Below are 19,231 nucleotides of genomic sequence, written 5' to 3'. Positions count from 1 at the left end.
GAGGAAACAAGAGTAAGGAAAAGGAGAAGAAGAAGAAAAAAAAGAAATGCTGGGGGCACCTGGGTGGCTCAGTTGGTTAAGCGTCCAACTCCTGATTTTGGCTCAGGTCATGATCTCGGAGTCCTGAGATTGATCCTCGAATCGGGCTCAGTGGGGAGTCTGTTTGAGATTCTCTCCCTCTCCCTCTGCCTCTCCTCGTGCTCGCATGCACGTGCTCTCTCTCTCTCTCAAATAAATAAATAAACCTTTAAAAGAAAAGAAAGAAATGCTGGAGATTATATCTCTTCTGCTTATAGAATGTACATTTTCTGTTTCCACCAGCTTTGGAGATGGAAATTGGGTATTAACACTGATTTTTTTTTTCTTATAAACACAGTAGTCCATTTTTATTGACTAAAGTATTAAGTTAGAAATATAAGTAAATAAAAAAAATAATAAAGTATTAAGTTAGGCCATGTCTTCATGCTTTATTCCCCAAATCACCTTCAAGAATAAAGTCTACACTAAGGTCAGTTCTTAGGTTTTTTTTTTAGTAGACCCATAAACAGTAATTCCAAAAAAGTAATGGTGACACATATATTTTTAAAATTATTGAGTGTGTTCCAAACTTCAGTGATTCTTAGACATAAAATAAAAATAAATTTGAATTACTTCCTTTCTGTTTTTATTTTCTTGTTGTTTATCATTTTCAACGTAATGCCATAACTAATGGAAACTCTACATAAAGTTATAAATTCTATTTAGAGAAAAATTTCTAATTTTAAAAGTATATTGAATAATTTGCTTACTAGGATATCTTTTGGATAAAACTATGTATGTCACCGTTTTCTAGCCTTTAGTCAGACAGAGGAGTTCTATCTGACTGCCCTATGATTAACCATTACATTATTCAGTCACATAGCAAGATATCCAAAAAAAGTAAAAAGTCAACGTAAGTAACTAGGTAAATACAAAAGAACAGAGCTGTTTTGTTCTGTCTATGAATACTAAAGCATAATTCACAACTTAAGAATGTAGTCTTGTGCTGATTAAGGACAGTTAGCAGAGTAAAATATGTTTTAGCCTTATAACTCCAAGCATGCCCTTCTGGTAAAGAACACAAAATCCAAAAGCACCTCCATTAAGCTTGAAGCACATTTTCTTCTCTAGACCCTAATATTGATGAATCACAGTCTTTAGCTGCTGTCATAATTTTAGGCTAGAACCACAGGTAAATCTTCTTCTTCACATAGTGGACCTTGGACTCAACTATGTCTTTTGAGACTCCGGGACTCATTCAAAGCTTCAACTCTTTTTTTTTTTTTTTTTTTTAAAGATTTATTTATTTATTTATTTGAAAGAGAATGAGAGAGAGCACATGAGAGGGGGGAGGGTCAGAGGGAGAAGCAGACTCCCCGCCGAGCAGGGAGCCCGATGCGGGACTCGATCCCGGGACTCCAGGATCATGACCTGAGCCGAAGGCAGTCACTTAACCAACTGAGCCACCCAGGCGCCCCAAAAGCTTCAACTCTTTATGGAGCTCTAGTTTACCACCATCTTTGGCACCCAGTTTGGTTAGGGGCCCAGCCAGTGTCTCTCCTCAACACCTTGGCCATATTGTCCTCTTTGTCATTACCTTCTTCATGTTTAAATCTTGTCCATTAAACTCTGTATTTCCTGATGCTAAGGTCTATGACCAGCACAATGGAAGGCACATCCTAGGAACTCAATACATGAGTTGAATGAATGGTGTTTGGCCTGGGCACATGTACAGTCTTCTTGGTGAACCTCCCAGGATTACTTCCTGAGTCTCGTATATTTCTTTCTTTCTTCACTTGGGCTACTGGGAATTTTTTTCTTTTTTCTTTTCTTTTTTTTTCTTTTTTGCTTTCTTCCCTCCTTCCTGTCAACTGCTTTTGTAAAAGAAAGGATAAGGAGAAAGAAGGAAATAGTGCAATGGAAAAAGAAAATAGGAGAAAGGAAATAAATTGCAAAAATAAAGTAAGACAAAGTGAAAATTTACACTGAAAGAAAAATCAATATATCCTTAATGGCTAGAATTAATAATGTTGTATATAAATAGTTGGAAAAGTAAACAGGCAATGTAAACTTCTGAATGGGGTGGGGAGAATAAATGCAGTAGATGTATCTTTTCAAGAGTACTTTCACCAATATGGAATAGAAGAAAGGATATAAGCTTTAGAGGCAGTCTCATCTGGGCTTGAAATCTATCTCCCATCCTACCCAAATTTATCACCCTGGGGAAGTCACAGCTTCTTCTTAGTCTGTCTGTCTTTATTTGTAAAATGGAAATAATGATGTGTACCCTGTAGGATAAAATTCTTATTAGGATTAAAAGAGATAAAGCTGGGAAAGTACCTGGTACACAGAAGCTCAACATGGGTATTTTCCCTTCATTTCCTTTATCACAAATCCTCTTCATTAAAAAAATAGTGTGTATCGGGCGCCTGGGTGGTTCAGTCCCTGGGTGTCTGCTTTCGGCTCAGGTCATGATCCCGGGATCAAGCCCCGCATCGGGCTCCCTGCTGGGCGGGGAGCCTGCTTCTCCCTCTCCCACTCCCTCTGCTTGTGTTCCCTCTCTCGCTGTCTCTCTCTGTCAAATAAATAAAATATTAAAAAAAAATTAGTGTGTATCAATGAGCAGGTGACTGGAATTCTCTGCCTCAGTTTGGAGTTAGTGAGACCCTGACTGCTCACAAATATGCTGACTATACAGAGTGGAAGTAAATCTCCAGGAGTGGTTAGTTCAACTGAGATAAATTATCGATATTTGATCAAAGGTGGTCACCTCTGATGAAACTGATTATGCTTTTTTTTATTAGGTTGAGCTTTAAATCCTGTAAGTTTGCCATTTTCTTTTTAACTGGCTCATGTATCTCCTGTCTCAAGGAACTTTAAAGCTTAAAAGAGTTTTTTCTGTACTGCAAAATAACTGTGAAAACAAAGACTTCATTAAAAATCACTTTCTTAGGACAATTATTACATCAAAATACTCATTGTGTAATGCTGAGGAAAATATTGGAAGAAAAGAGAAACAAATCTATAATTGCATTCATTAATCTCATTTTCAACATTTCAAAATGAGTTGTGAAAAGTTGTTAGGTGTCCAAACTTCATAAATGCTTTTATCTCCCTAAAGATCATTTAAATTCCACTCAAATACAACTGTTTTTCCTTCTTTACAAAATCTGTGATATTTTATAAATCCTCATTGTTCTTTTGGGCACACAAAGGAAATTAGATGAAGAAGAGAAATTAATCTGTTCTATGACTAATGATGATTATATAATTATCTGCCACAGCAGATACTTACCAGGTGCTTCCTGTGTACATGGCACTGAGCTTCTAAAGATACATGTCAAGGGAGGGAAACCGGCGCACAGCCTCTGTCCAAAGAGTCCATGGGGAATTGGCTGCTATTTGTCCTAGACCAAGGTGTCTGGATTATGCCTGCTCCCACATTAGAAGCTTCCGAACACAGAACTGTTTAATAAGCTCAGTGATCTCTAAGAAACATTTGTCAGAAAGAAAACCTGAGGATCATGATTTCAAAGTGACTCAAACAGAGCTTTTTACTACAAAGTGTCTTTTCAATTAGAATGCTGGAAATCAGACAGTGCTAAGATGTAAGGTAACAAGGGCGGGCAAGTTAAGGCTGCCTACCGCTCGATGGGACTCTTCCTTTCACGTTTAATTCAGCTCCTTGAAGAAACCTGGGGAGAAGCAGATACCAATTCTTTGCATTTTCTCCCTTGTTTCGGTTCTGAGTGCCTTTATATAGTCTGTTATTCCTTCAAGTCTACAGTGAAGCAGCTATTAGTTTTTAAAAGCTTTTGTTTCCAAGAGGTAGCCTTTTACCTCCCACAACAAGAAAATAAAATGACTAAATACTACAAGCTCAGGCCTGTTTCTAATCATGGGGAGATTAAATGAGGGGATCATTTGACAGTCTCTGTATGTTGGAAACATCAACTAATGACCTTTATTACTAATGACCTAGGCCCTCAGGCGATGAACCCAGACAACACTGATTAAGAGAGAAGCCTGCTGGTTTTTACAGCTATATAAAATAGAAGGAGTCTTTGCGCTAATAGAGAAGGGGTAGGGCAGAGAAAGAAATATAAAAATGAATGAGCTATAAAAAACAGAAGGGCTTTTTTCCTTTCTTTGTTCTATGTGTTAGAAAATTAATTAGCAACTATGAAGGCTCAGAAATAATTTTGAGTTAATGTGTGGGACTAAGTCTCTGAAAAGGACAAATCTAAAAAAAAAAAAAAAAGTTACCCACCAAATTCTGTGAACTGGGCCTGCACAGGCTCCAGAAAATGTGTCATTGTCTAAAGGCAGCTACATCAAGCACCTGAGACTTAGCAGAGTCCCGGCCAATTTCCCACCTGACTTCAGTAGTGGGTTTAGTCATTAATATAGTCATAGTCCTCAGGGGTCTCTCCTGTTAAGTGCTCTTTCTGTTCTCCTGAAGTGGCACCAGGGGACTGTTCTACTGCTCCTCTTGGCGGGGTGTTTTTTACTCAGGCACCGCCCACTGGTTGAAACACTTCCTTGAGATTATTGTCCAAACTTTGCTCAACCATCGTTGGTCCATTTGTCCCTGTCCTGGACTTTACTGAATGCAGCTGGTTCATGTCCCTTTTTCATTCTAAAAAGACTTTAATACTGAAATCCATATTGACCTCAACCATTCATTGATTTTCAACTATGAAGATGTCCACACACAGAGAAACTCTTTGCAGTTGCATTAGAAAACTCTTTATTAAAAATAATCTGAAGTACAAAGATTGTGAAACAGCATAAAAGCAGGTTGAATACAATTAAAATCACCTGCAACCCAAACACTCTCTAGAAATAACCACTTTTAATAGTTGGTTATATTTCTAAAGAATCTTTCTTTCTAAAAAAAACGAGTTCACAGAGTGTATAGAATTTGTATACTACTCTTTGTACTTAACAGTATACTGTGAGAATTTCCCCATGATATTAGAAACACGATTTTTATTGGCAGTCCAGTGCTGCGCATGCAGAATGTAGAACTCCAGTAGATATTCCACATGAAAATAATCAGATCAAACAACTAGTTCTTTCAAAACCAATCAGTACATGATTAATTGCTAATTGCTAAATTCTGCCTCCTGGATAATATATGAATGCAAATTGATAAATTGTCGCTTCTAAGCTCCTGAATAAAATTATTAATTTAATTAACTTATCACTTATTAAAATGTTTCCATATGAATAATAAGATACAGCTTTAGATCATTGTTAGGGAAAAAATAATTACCTTTATGTGACCATTTTATTGAGTGTATTTTATTTGAAAATCCTGAGAGTTTAAAATGGCAAAAATGATTTTTCTCCTCCTTTGTAAAGACATGGTTGAATTCAACAATCATATCTTTGCATCTATCTCATTAATTAATTCATTCAACAAATGTTACTACCAGCATACCTAATATGCTAGATATTGCCAGTACTACAGAAAACTGGGTAGAAAACAGTTTGGGACTCATGGAGCTTACAATCTAATAAGGGGAGAAGGTAAAGAAATTAGAGAAGCAAGATTTATATGCTGGACAGCTCCGTGGGATGGTGGAGACTTCCCCAGGCAGAGTCCTCCTTGGGGAAACCAAACAATGACAGTGTGAAGAGATGTAGGGAAAGCAGTCAGAGGAAAGAGGATATGCAAGGTCTGTGAGATAAGAAAGCTCCTGGTTCCTGTGGGGAACAGAAAGGAAGTCTGGGGACAGTTGAGTGAGGTAAGGAGGGTATTGTCATGATGATGGAGAGTAGATAGAGCCAGAGTTATGCAGTGCCTTATAGGTCATGGTAAGTATTGAGTTGGGGGCTAAGGACACCACATGATTCATATTCTTCTTGGTTCTATAGAAAGGTGGGAATTTTCATTTCTCAGGAGGGAAACAAAGTATGAAGACTCTTAACCCTTTACCTAAGAGAAGTAGAGTATGTGTGACTCAGCTCCTTCTGCATCCTCATTTTAGCTTAAGGACACTTAGGATGGCTATAATTCTTTCCATACCCTGTTCTCCATAAAGAAAGCCAAAGCCTGGGTCTACTTTCTAGAGACAGGTCTGTAAATCAGCGATTTGGTGATTCTGGATATTATTGTCTTCTCTGCAAACCCAAACATGCCCTTTAGTGGATGATCCAGAGTCTAGATGGGTAATGACTACAGATCTGTTTCAGACCTATTACCCACAAACTATAATAACAAACATTTAGTGAGACTGCTCTACTACTTAAACATCTGAACTCATTTAATCCTTGTAACAATCTTAAGAGATGATCATGAATATTTTCCCTATTTTATATATAGGGAAATTAAGACACAAAGAAGTTAAGTAATAATTGAATATCAAGTACACAGCTAGAAAGTAGAAGAGCTGGAATTTGAACCCAAGTTTTCTGGCTCCAAAGTTTATCATTGATGCTTCTTCTAGTCTGCTATTTATTAGAAATAGTTTGTAATTAAAAAAAAATGTGAATATAAGTATTGTGGGAGACAGACTTCAAAGTGACTTCATATTATCTCTGCATTCACACCCTTGTGTAATCCCTTCACCTTGAGTATGAAAGGAACCTATTATTTGCTTATAAATAAGAGGATAAGGCAAAAGGCTGCGATGTCACTTTTAAGATTCTAATTTCTATTTTGTGAGGAGATACTCTTTATTGACTCTTTCCCTTGCTGGTTTTGATGAAGTAAGCTAGCCATTAGAAAGGCCCAGATGGCAAGGAACTGAGAATGGCCTCAGGCCAACCATCAGCCAGGGGCTGAGAGCCCCAGCCCGATAGTCAAAAAAGGAACAGAATCCTGTCAAGTGCCATTTGAGTTTGAAAGTGGATCCTTTTCTATTTGACTTTCAGATGAGTCCCTTGCCCTGGTCAACACCTTGATTTCAGCCTTTTGAGAGAGTGTCCACTAACTGTGTCTAGATTTCTGAAACTCAGAAACTATGAGACAATAAATATGTGACTTCTTAGCCACTAAGTTTATGGTAACTTGCTATACAGTGATAGATAACTAATAGAAATAGAAATAGGATATATATTGGTTACAGTGCCACTATAGTAGTGAGCTATTGGCCCCAGTAAGCTTTTCCCGACTTAATCTCCTGTCTCTGGTTCAAGTTGTGATACTCCTACAAGCTGGGTGTTTTCCCTGGAGCTATGCCCTTTCTAGAACTGTGACTTGCTCCTCCTCACAGGAGAAGTTAACAAGGTTAGGCTACCTCTCTGAAATCATTGGGACCCACAATGGTGTGATACCATGTCTTGATTACATACAATCCCCTTGAATGGCTTTGTCATCTCCTGTTCCTCACTGGGCCACCTCCCCTGGGACTGTCTTCCAGAAGCAATTACTTCTTTTCATTGATGCACTCACTCCACAGCACACACTCATGAAAAGTAGAAATACGTTACAATTGTTCTGATTGCACTATTCTGTTTGGGAAGGAAAAAAAATAGCAAAGAAAATTAGTCAATCTAGTAATCAAGTAACAATGGCCAATAGAAAGTTGTTCCTTGCATCAGAGTCCATGCAGTTTATAAACCAATTTATAGCTGCTTTCCTACCTTTACTGAATGGCTCAATGAATGCTTTTTGAAGAGCAAAATAAGTGAAAGAGTCAATTGATTGGTTTCATTTATGGCAGAGATGTCTGGAAAGGGACAAGCATCAGAAAGGAAAAACACAAGAGAAAAGGGTAAGGTGAGAGAAAGAGAGACCAAAAAATAGTATGTTTTTTGGCCCTAACATTAAAGTGACAGCTAAACAAACTTGACACTAATTCCATATGCTACTGTTCCCTCCTCCATCCTTTAACAGGTCTGGAGTCAGAACAGCTTTCATAAATGCTATAGCCACCTTTCTGTATACACCACTTTAGAAATTATTCCATTTACTAAATAGACTTCTACTAGTCAATACCATCTGTCTAGGTGCTGAGTTAAGATGAAATTCTGTCGGGGCGCCTGGGTGGCTCAGTTGGTTAAGCGACTGCCTTCGGCTCAGGTCATGATCCCGGGGTCGTGGGATCGAGTCCCACGTCGGGCTCCCTGCTCAGCAGGAAGCCTGCTTCTCCCTCTCCCACTCCCCCTGCTTGTGTTCCTGCTCTCGCTGTCTCTGTCTCTGTCAAATAAATAAATAAAATCTTAAAAAAAAAAAAAAAGATGAAATTCTGTCAATTTAAAAATACCATAAAGGGCAGTACACTATTGTATGTGTAAAGATAATTGCATCCCCCAAAGATTTCACTACCTTCTTTTATAAGATTTTGTTGTTATTGTTGGCTTTGGTTTAATGTTAATGGGACATTAGATGAAGAACACAGTCCAGAATATGACACAGGCCAATCCCCCAGCTGAAATAAAACGTTATATTAAGCTAATAAATCTTTAAAAGAAGTAGAAGTGTGGTAGTTTTGAAATCTTGTTTGCTAACTTACACAAAGTATTTATTAGTTTAGTATACTACAGGTTAAGAGGGAAATGGATTCTAGATGTTGAGGTCTGATCAGATATATAACCTCCAAGTGGCAGCTAGAATTTTAATATAGAATACTGAAATTATCCACAATGGATTACTGAGAAAAGTATATATAGTCAGTTTGGTATTATGTGCACTAAACCCAGCATTTCAAAGCCTTCATTTATTATAAGAATATGAAAAAGTCAACATTCTCAGTATTAAAAAGGTCAAATTCATGTTATCAATTAGATTTCATTATTATACTAGATTAATTTTTTCCCCAGATAGACTGCTTTCTTCTTTTTAATTGTTTGTTTATCTTTGTGAAATATATCACCATGCATCAGAGACCTGAGTTAAAAATCTAGAATCATTCTAGGGTTTTACTTTGTATTTAGCTACTATGTGCATTGGATTTCAAGGTCTTGTTGATTCAGCCTCCTTATAATGCTGTGAAGCTTCTGCTTCCCCACCACTATTGCAGATTCCTTTTATTTATTTATTTTGGTTTTCTTTTTTTTTTAATTTTATTTTGTTATGTTAATCACCATACATTACATCATTAGATTTTGATGTAGTGTTCCATGATTCATTGTTTGCCAAAACACCCAGTGCTCCATTCAATATGTGCCCTCTTTAATACCCATCACCAGGCTAACCCACCTCCCCACCTGCCTCCCCTCTAAAACCCTCAGTTTATTTCTCAGAGTCCATAGTCTTTCATGGTTCATCTCCCACTCTGATTTAGCCCCTTTGATTTTTCCCTTCCTACTATCTTTTTTTTTTTTTTTAAACATATAATGATATGGCTTGCCTGTACTTCTGAAATAGTCTCCAAAATTGTCTCTGCTTCTATCTGTGCTAACCTCACACTTGTCCTCCACAATTGAAGCCAACATGATATGCCTAGGATCAACTTCAGTATTATTAACCCCCTCCCCTAAAACCATGCAGTGTTCTTCAACACTGAAGAACTTCTTAATGAAGACTTCCCTAATCCTTCCTCATCCAAATAGAATTGACCATTCCTAAACCTTTATCTAGAGTCTACTTTTCCTATATTTTCATAATCTATAATATTTTTGTGCACTATGTGTTATCATTGCCCTCTAGGTCATATAAGCTTCTAAAAAAAAGAGAGAGAGAGAAAATTTGGTTTTGCATACCAAGCCACTAGAAACAGTCCATTTAAAGCTTGATATCAAAATAATGAATGTTTTCTGATATAAGTTATTCTACTTATATTGCTTTGCTTAATATATATTTGATTTTTATTTGATCAAAAAACTCATAAGGTGATCATAATATGTAGGAATAAACATATTTGAAATAGGACTGTGCACCCCGCCTTGGATATTCTCCCTTTTACTTGGCTTTGTCCTTCATTTCAAGCAGCTAGACCTTTTGCTACTCAACACCTCATGGAACAAGGCAGAAAGGAGACATGCTCTGCCTATTATTTTCCAAGAGCATAAGTCCCTTAGTAAGTAAATGGAGAAATACTATGTATATAATTAATATTAAAGAGGGGTAGATTGAAGATGGGAATCTTCACTCTCACTCCAAACAGAAAATTTTCCATTGGAAGAGAGGCAAGTGAGTGATGGCACATGATGAGGTCAGGATATTAAATGGGTGGTCCCCTCCCAGACAAAAAGAGTCTGAGCTTTATTTCCCAGATAGCACCATGGAACTGGAGAAGAAAGCAAGCCCTTAGGCAAGCTTCCAGGGATTTCTGTGCCTTATTTCTGAATGAAAATAGCAGTATGAATCTTGTGCCTATCAATGTAGCATGAAACTATAGGAAATATGGCCACTGGGTAAGGCAGGGAGGAATAAAAAAATCCCTGTGTGGCAACATATATGGATTGGTAGATGGATGCAGACAAAACGATAGACCTAACCGATACAGAAAGGTGATATTGAAGACCTAGTGAGACTCTCCAATGCCTTGTCCTATGGGAGATTTTCCAAAGCTTAGCACTACCTTGGAAAAAGAAGAAAGGTAGGTTGTATCTTAAATAAAATTATCTTTCTGCCATATTGGCAGAAATGTAGTTGAGTTATAGAAAATAAACTTACAAAACAGAGATTCCTACTTGCTGTATAAATTTGAGACAGAGTCTATCCCCAGCCAACCAATTGATTTACTTTTGGCTGATTCATTTTCTAGTCATTTTTACAACAGTACTTTTCATTGAATGCCCTATCAGTCACTCAGGTGGTTGAGTCAGCCATTCATATCACCATGATTGACAGATTTTTAATCAGGTAACTTTTGCCAATTAAATATAAATGCATATGCCTCACTATTCAGGACTGTTATGTTTACTGGTACTCAGCTTCAATTAATTCTTGGCTTGATTTCAAATTCATCATATTTTAAGGAATTCAATGTGATTTTACAGGAAAAATGTTTAGAAAGTTCCACCACTCCCTTTGGCCCAACTGAGAATAACTGATTTGCACTTTTCTCAGGGAACGTACTTTTTTATATATATGTCTTAAAAGATTTGTGTGATTTTCTTGTTTTCTCTCTTGGCCTGTAAGCACTGGAGGGTCTATTTATTTTTGTGAGTTAAACGTTTTTGTATCTCCTATGGAGTATAGTACACTTGTTTAAAGGTAGAGGTGCTAAGTAAACATTTAGTGAATGAATGAGAAAAACAGTAAGTCACAATTATATTCTATAAAGCCAAGGTCACAAATGCAGCTTAGAACCAAAACACATTAGAAGAGAAAAGATGCATGCCTATAGCCAAGGAAGATGTTACTATACAAATTATTTCCTTCTTAAAGTAATATTTCAAATCGAGGTATTTTGAATAAAAAAATGTCCTGATAATTTACAAGTTCTCTTGAAAGTGACTTGTGTGCTATTTGTAATATTTTAGGATATTTGTGGGGCTTTCTAGAAGTTACATATCATTTTGGACAAATATTCAACTAGATATTCATCAGCGAGCTAGATAATCCTCCCTAGGGAATGTTTTCTCTTTGTGTACATGGGAGTCTGAGTAATGTTCTCTTGAAGATTATCTTATATCATGAGGTGAGATACTGCATCAGGTGCCAGATGCAATCTCCACATGGCTTTCTGCTCCAGTTTCAGAAAAACACATTGAAATAGACACATCTGAACATGATAAATGCAGGGATCACTGTAGCAAAGTCCTGTGCTCTGCAGGAAAGGATGCAGACAGTCAGTCAGATAGAGAGTTTAAAAGGGCATCCTGGCCGCCTAAGCAATCTGAAAACCATCAAAAGTGATAAATCTAGTGATATTCCCAGGTCATGTTCCAACTTCACAGTTTGAGTATAACCAAAGTTCAATTTGTGATCCAATTTCTCCCCTACACACTATCCAAGTATGGCTTCCTTCTTGATAATATCACTTTTTATCAACTGGGATTCCATTCATGCATTCATACCAAACACTGAGTTCTAGTTCTATTATTATTCATTGCCCAGAATGAAACTGTACTTATGTTCTATATAATCTAAATGTTCAATATTGTCTTGTTACAATTCTGTCCAATATTTATCATTCTGATTTGTGCATGCCTCTTGCCACTCATATATATTAACAGTGTCTGCCTTGAATTATATCCACCAGATGTCCCAACTACATTGATGAAACATGACAAATGAGAAATATGACTTCTTTTATATTATTAATATCTGGTAATAGATTGCTATCTCCTAAAAAATTATTTTTATTGCCTCTTTCCAAATTTTTTCAGCATCTGCTCTGTCCTGGGCACAGTGATAGGCACTAGAAATGCATCTGACTGACTCATACTGAAAAGCCATAAAAGGAAAAGTGCCCACTAATGACTCCGAGTGAGAACATCCATAGTGACAGTAAAGAGGGCCTCCCTAAGTTAAATGTCAGAAGGTTAGTAATGCCTGATTAGCCACTCCTCACATTCTCACTGAAACACAGCACAAAATAAAAGGTGATATGGTAAGATTTAAAAGTACTGACAAATTTTTTTTTAAATTTGTCAAATATCAATAGAATGTCCACCAACCAAAGTTCTGATGAAGGCTTGAGGCAAAACAGCAGGTGCACACAAAGGAAAAAACATGATACTCCCCGGTATTGCAATCACTCACTCCCTACAGACCCAGACTTTTTTGTAACCAGAGGGAAATAAGTCACACCCGTATAATACTGGACCTAGTTTATAGAGCATTCAAAGCTGTTTAAACCCTTCTCCCAGCCACATACCTCTTTTTATGCAATCATTCTTTCCTACTTCAATTTCTAGAAATGTGTTGTATTTGAAGGAGGAAAAAGATGTATGTTAGTGCTTTATGTCTGGAAGTAGCTGTCAGGTACCTCACTCTGCCAAGGCAAAGGAACAATACAATCTGGCCATTGTAGCTCACCATTTATTATCCTGAGAATAGACGCTCTATCAAGTCTTTCCATTCATTCAGAAATAGGTAATTTCTGGTACAAAATTAGTACTTTCTTCTGCTGCTGTCTGAAATACTGTAAACATTGAAACAAAGAAGATGACAAAACAAAATCTTGAGAGAGTTGTAGGTCAAAGTATTAACAGTTGCTTTTCTTTTTCATCTTAGTATTTTCTTCATTTGTCAAATGTTCTAAAATAAACTTGTATTATTCTTGTAGTCTTAAAAGACTAATTCTCCAAAATAACTCCATGAAACAATTTAAACTAGGTCAGTCTTATGCTTTCAACAGATACCAGGACAGCTGGGATCTTACTCTGTTGGATTTGATTCAAAGATGATGTAGAATTTTGTGTTCTACACAGGAATTGCCATATGAGTCAACAGACTATGTGACCTTGCTCAGACTTTAACTAGGTAGGCTGGCTACACCAAGTGTTTGAAATATCCGCTTCTGAGGAAACTCAGAGTGAAACAGGAATTGAACCAAATGATTTACCAGAACACAGTGACTATTAGAGTAATTCTCAAGAAGGTGAGAGTTAATACATTTCACAAAAATCTCATCTCTACCCAGAACAATAGGAAATAGAATATTTCTTGGTAATGGTATCATTGATATAATATGCCTTGAAAATTTTAATTAAAAAAAAAACTTTGAGAGAGAGTGAGGAGGGAGGGACAGAAGGAGAGGGAGAGAGAGAATCTTAAGCAGGCTCCACAGCCAGCACAGAGCCTGAAGCAGGGCTCAATCTCATGACCCTGAGATCATGACCTGAGCCAAAATCAGGAGTCTGACACTTAACTGACTGAGGGACCCAGGCACCCTTAATGTCAAGTTTTAATTCAAGGTTTATATGAAATAGGAAAAATAAACACAGGTGTTCAGGTGGCTTGGTACAAGGGTCAAATGATTTTATCTTTAAGTCTTATAAGCAACAACAGAAGAGGAAAAGCTAATGTCGCAAACAATAATAATAATATTAGCAACTACATCAACAATAAGTGAGACTGCTAATGCAACAGTTTGGATGAATAGTTTTAAAAGACTTCATTTTATTTCTGTTTCACAATTGTCCCAGCGTATTGCTTTTGGCAATATTATAAATAGTCTAAGAGTACTCACCTTTTCTACTGCTTCCTTGTTAATTGACATTTCATGGAATTTACATGTAATTGGCAAAATTCCCTGTCTTATCACCTTCCACAGATACATCCTTTTCCTTCTGGTTGGGCTAAACTACTTCACTCACTGTGAATCCTGAAGGACTCAATTCTTGGAAATTTAAAACCCAGCCCATATTCTGAAAGTATGGTGAAGCAAGGCTTTAACGTGTGTGTGGGGGGGGGGGGGGGTTGTGGGCGGGGGGTAGATTTAGATTCTTGCTGTGTTCAGTGGGTCTGTCAATGGATTGCATCCCTTTCCCTGGAAAGAAAAAAAAGATATAATTAAAGACTATATTAATTTGTTCCCAGAGACTGAATGAACAAAATCACTGAACTTTGCAAAACCCTATTGTTTTGCAAGTCTTACTGACACCTGGTGGCTAAATCTCAACAGATTTCACAGTAACCAGTGATGAGCTGTTGTTGCAGTAAAACATAGAGGATCTGCAACACACTTGACACTGAAGGAGTGCTAAATATTTAACTCCAGTCTAAGCAGAGTAAGAAATTCAGAGTCAAAGCAAAATCTTGCAACTTATTCATGTTTAAAGATACTCATGGGTATTCATTTTTAAGTTTTTGCCCCATCTTCAAAAACTCAATTCATCTGTTCAAAGTTACTATGTGGAGAAAATCTTCTGAGACGTTGTAGGTCCAAACAAAATCTCCAAGAGGTATTTCTGATATTAAATAGATTTTGGTCGATTTTGCTCTACATACAAATGCACTAATAGAAGTACCAACATTTAAAAACATTTTAGTATTATGTAGGAGGTCCGTTTTGTACTCACTATTTTTTTCCAGATAACAAGCAACATAAAAATCATATAATTTCATAGCTCACAGAAAGTCTACACATTGAATTACTGAGAGACTCAGACCTTCTCATGGTTATAATTTTAATCCAGTGGTTCTCAACCTTTAGAGTGCTGAAAAAAATCATTTTATTATTATTGTTTAAATGCATATTGACAGGACAAACCTCTAGAATTTCTGGCTCACATTCAGTAGACCTTGGGTGGAGATGAGGAATATATAATTTTATCCTATTCTCAGACTTGTGTTTAGAAATCCCCTGGTCTGCTTTCGACTCAGGTCATGATCCCAGGGTCCTGGGATCGAGCCCCACATTGGGCTCCTTGCTCAGCGGGGAGCCTGCTTCTCCCTCTCCCACTCCCCCTGCTTGTGTTCCCTCTCTCACTGTCTCTCTCTCTCTGTCAAAAAATAAATAAAAAATCTTAAAAAAACAAAAGAAATCCCCTGGAATCTATCTCTATCCTCCAATTTCTTCTGGTCCTTCTCCTATTCTCAGTATCCTGATTGCCTCTGTAATCCCCCACTTCCATATCTGTCTCCCACCCAGTGTACATTTCTACTTCTTCCAATAATATCATCCTGGTTTCTCTTGGTGAACAACTTCTGCACCCTTAGTCATGTTGAGCCAGTGTGATTCAGAAAAGCCCGACCCCGTGCCTATTTGAGGGTTGGGCATGGGAGCCAGGCCTGGACAAGCAGGGTATTTTGTTTCCAGACCACAGTGATTGGTTCAAGGATGGGTAGATGATCTGCATTTAAAAGGAGACTTTTATTATGGGAATTGCCTGAGGAAAGAATTACTCTCTTGTTGGGGTCACTTAGCTGATAGAATATAAACTCAGAGGTGCTGTTGGCCACACATATTAGTCTGTATGAAAGGTACAATCACACACACAAAAACACCTTAGAGATAATGAAACCAGCTTTGTCTGCAGTCATTGTTTAAGCCCCTGGACTCATGTGTACGAAACTAGACCAGTCACTAACTTTTCCTGTTGCGTGTGTTCATAAATTCCCTTTGTTTTGTTTCTGTTATTTATAATGACAGATTCTGTAATTCTAGTTCCCATATGGACTACCTTGCCTGTAAGCTCTTGTGCTTTTCCTCCCACATTTTCTGGACTTAACAGCATGAGTTAAAATTGACTACCTTATACCTCCCCCCGCCCCCCAACTGTCAAATCTGAAGGGAAAGCCCAATGAGATGTTTGGCGAAGTGACAGGGGCAGACCCACTGTATAGGCCCCAGCACACTACAGAGGACTTAGGGCTGAGGTGAGGGAAGGTTGGGTAGAACTGCATTACACCTCAGCCCTCCAACTTCAATGGGCCCCCACCTCTTCTGGCACCACCAGCAGGATTCACAGTTCTTTCATCCCAAGTGATGTTTTAGAAATCTCCTGAGCTTGCTCTCTCCTCCAGTCTACTTGGGCATCTTCAGTTGGGCGTCGAGGTTGTAGTAGACATCTCCTACCCCTCAAACACAGATCCAGTGCTGCCTTTTGAGAGGCAACTTCAGTTGCCAGTATGGGCTGGAGGGCAGATTCATGGTGGCGCCCATGATGTTAGTGAGAGCCATGGCACTGACCTCCCTGGGCTTGTCTCACCCCACAGCTTCATAGCCTTTAGTCTGAAGGGCTGCCATAATGGCGTTCGCATGGTAGTTCCCATTTCCTTGCATGCTCTTCTTGGGGGGAGCAGGGGTTCACCATGGTGTTTGGAGACACTCTCTGGAAAATCTCTTGCAGCATTTCCTGGGTTAAGATCTTGTTGTCGTGGAAGACATTATTGAGGGCATGCAGGGCACACAGCTCCTTGCTCTGTTTCTCATGGTCTGTTTGTGGGGGGTGCTGCCTGGGACAGCTCCAAAGATTCAGATTTGGCCTTGTCTCCTTTCCGTGGCACCCAACTCGATTTTCCTTTGAAGTTCCAGAAAGAGCTAAAAACACCCCACCCTTCCCTCCAGGGGAAGAACGTAAGCGTCTCAATTTTTTCAGGATTCCTGAAATCCACCTCATTTTCTGGCATCCATGATTTATGGATTTATGGATTTATTTATTTATGAAGTTTTGTCATGGGGAGAAAAGCCTGGAATCAAAAGGACAAAAAAAAAAAAAATCCACCTCTTTTTTTTTTAATACACTACCGTCAGATTATTTTGCCACCACTGTCAAAGCAGAATTTAAAAAAAAAAAAAACTGTAGAAAGTCTAAGACCTTGTTTCCTTTCTCCCACCTTCCCTTCCAGAAAAATCCGTTTTCTTACTGTATTTTCCTCTCTGCAAATGCCAACCAGGCCTCAATGCAGGAGGACGGAATGGAATTGGTCACATCGCTCCTTTTCTTCCATTTCTTTCAAACCGCAATGCCGCTGACGTGGGAGACAAGGCTTAGGTGGTGGGGAAAATGGGAAATTGGAGCAGCTAGCGAGGGCCAGCCAGTGCGGGATGGCGGGCGTGCGGGAGCCTCGGGGGCGACTCTCCATCTGCTCTGGTGAGGTGGGGCGCTGCAGGGCGCTGGCTGAGGCGAGGTTGGCTCCCTAGACCGCTCCCACTCTCATCCTCTCGCCTGCGCCCGCCAGGAGACAACTCCGGTTAGTTCTCTGGCCAGGCGTGCCGCCGCCACGGAGAACCAAGCTGGCAGGGAAAGTGACTACAATATTATCGCAGCCTTATCGTCCTCATTTTATTCAGAATACTGTAAAAGCTTCAAGCCTTGGCATCAACTTCTACTCTGTCACTACTCCAGTTGTTCAAATATCTTCCAGCCAACATGGAATTTTTCCACTCGCTCTTCCTTCATCTAAGTTGATTGTTGCTGTTATTATTATTATTATTATTATTATTACTATTAATGCACTATTCATTCCACCGGAAATGTACATCCTCTCTTTCTGCTCATGGATAGCTCCTAGTCACCTTTCAAAAAGCTGCTTAAATGCCATTTGAACAAGATCTTCTATATCCACGACCCCTAAAAGTCATTCTCCCTATTAGTGTGTATTATTGTATCCTATTCTTTTCCTTCATTGCATTTTTCACACATTTCAACTATGGATTTATTTCTGTTTGCTTGTTTAGTATCATTCTAAGACAGCAAAAACTATATGTATTTTGTTGAATACCAATACTAGATACTCTAAAAATGATATGTTGAACAGATTATAACTTTTTTTTAAATAAGGCTAGGCCTGCACAGCTCAATTAAAAGGAAAGATGAAACACATTACATTTAAGTTAGCTTTTACTCCAAAATAGCAAATTACTGTTGTTTGGCAAGTTAGCCTAAGGCTGGATAACAGACCACTAAAATTTGGCGACAGCATGCTAATACATACATTTTAATTCTAGCAAAATTGTTAGAAATATTAGTCCATTTAGTTATGTAGTTGTCAAAACTCTGCTAGTGTGCATCTGGTTAATGTTCTGTAGTTTTAAATGACTATTTGCATATCTTCACGTTTTTCCTGACTATTCACACCTGCTTTGGACCATAACCAAGATGACCTCTGCTGATAGAACCTAGGGGCTGGCTAAAGAACCAACTAACTCATCATTCTTCCTCTCCCTCAAGGCAGTGGTACAAATACTCTCCATCAAGGTCCTCCTTATTTCAATATTATATGAAACGATCTCATTCAAGTATATTCTCTATTGTCTGTCCTCTGACTTTTTCTCAGTTATATAAATTCAATCATTTGCTTATTTTTGGAAAAACCTGTTGTAAGCCAATGAAAGACTAGCATCATAATTGATAAATATAAACTTCTTTTAAAATAATTAAAATAATTTTTCAATAATTAAGAAATCCACTCTTGAAGTGAAATCATACTTGAAAAACAAAACAAAAGAAGTGCCATTGATTTTTAATGGCCTAGAAACTCACCTTACTTGCTTCAAATTGAAATTTTTCCACTATATGTTTTATTTATATATTTTATATTATTTGTAGTGTAACAGTATTTTGTTTCACTATTTCAGTATTCTGCATTTCACTTACATAGTAGTTTAGTTCTTTTTCTCATTAAGTTCATTCCCTAGTATTAATAGGTTTTGTATACTAGTCCAGAAACAGTTTTCTATAGGAAAATGCATTCCAAATAACAAGAAATTAATTTATTATCAAGTCTTTTGTATTGCAAACCCATATTTTGAGGATTCTTTGGGGGGAGAGTGGTAAAAAATCCAACCTAATCTTCACCATAAAGGAGCTCAAGAGAAGTCCAAGGATCTAAGGATTAAGAACACATGATGTATTATTAAAGAAAGAGATTTAAACAAGTTTTAGGAGGAGTTAAGTTATCAACCATGTTTAATTA

At 37.9% G+C, this 19,231-nt stretch overlaps 1 pseudogene; it reads right to left on the bottom strand.

The window, feature by feature from the left end:
- Positions 1–16,215: 16,215 nt before the first annotated feature.
- On the bottom strand, positions 16,216–16,942 carry LOC110572146 (annotated as a pseudogene).
- Between the last annotated feature and the right edge of the window lie 2,289 nt (positions 16,943–19,231).

This window comes from Neomonachus schauinslandi, chromosome 2 (genome assembly GCF_002201575.2).
Source record: "Neomonachus schauinslandi chromosome 2, ASM220157v2, whole genome shotgun sequence".
Classification (NCBI taxonomy): Eukaryota; Metazoa; Chordata; class Mammalia; order Carnivora; family Phocidae; genus Neomonachus; species Neomonachus schauinslandi.
The sequence above is the reverse complement of the archived record's forward strand: the minus strand, read 5'-3'. Positions and strand labels throughout refer to the sequence as shown.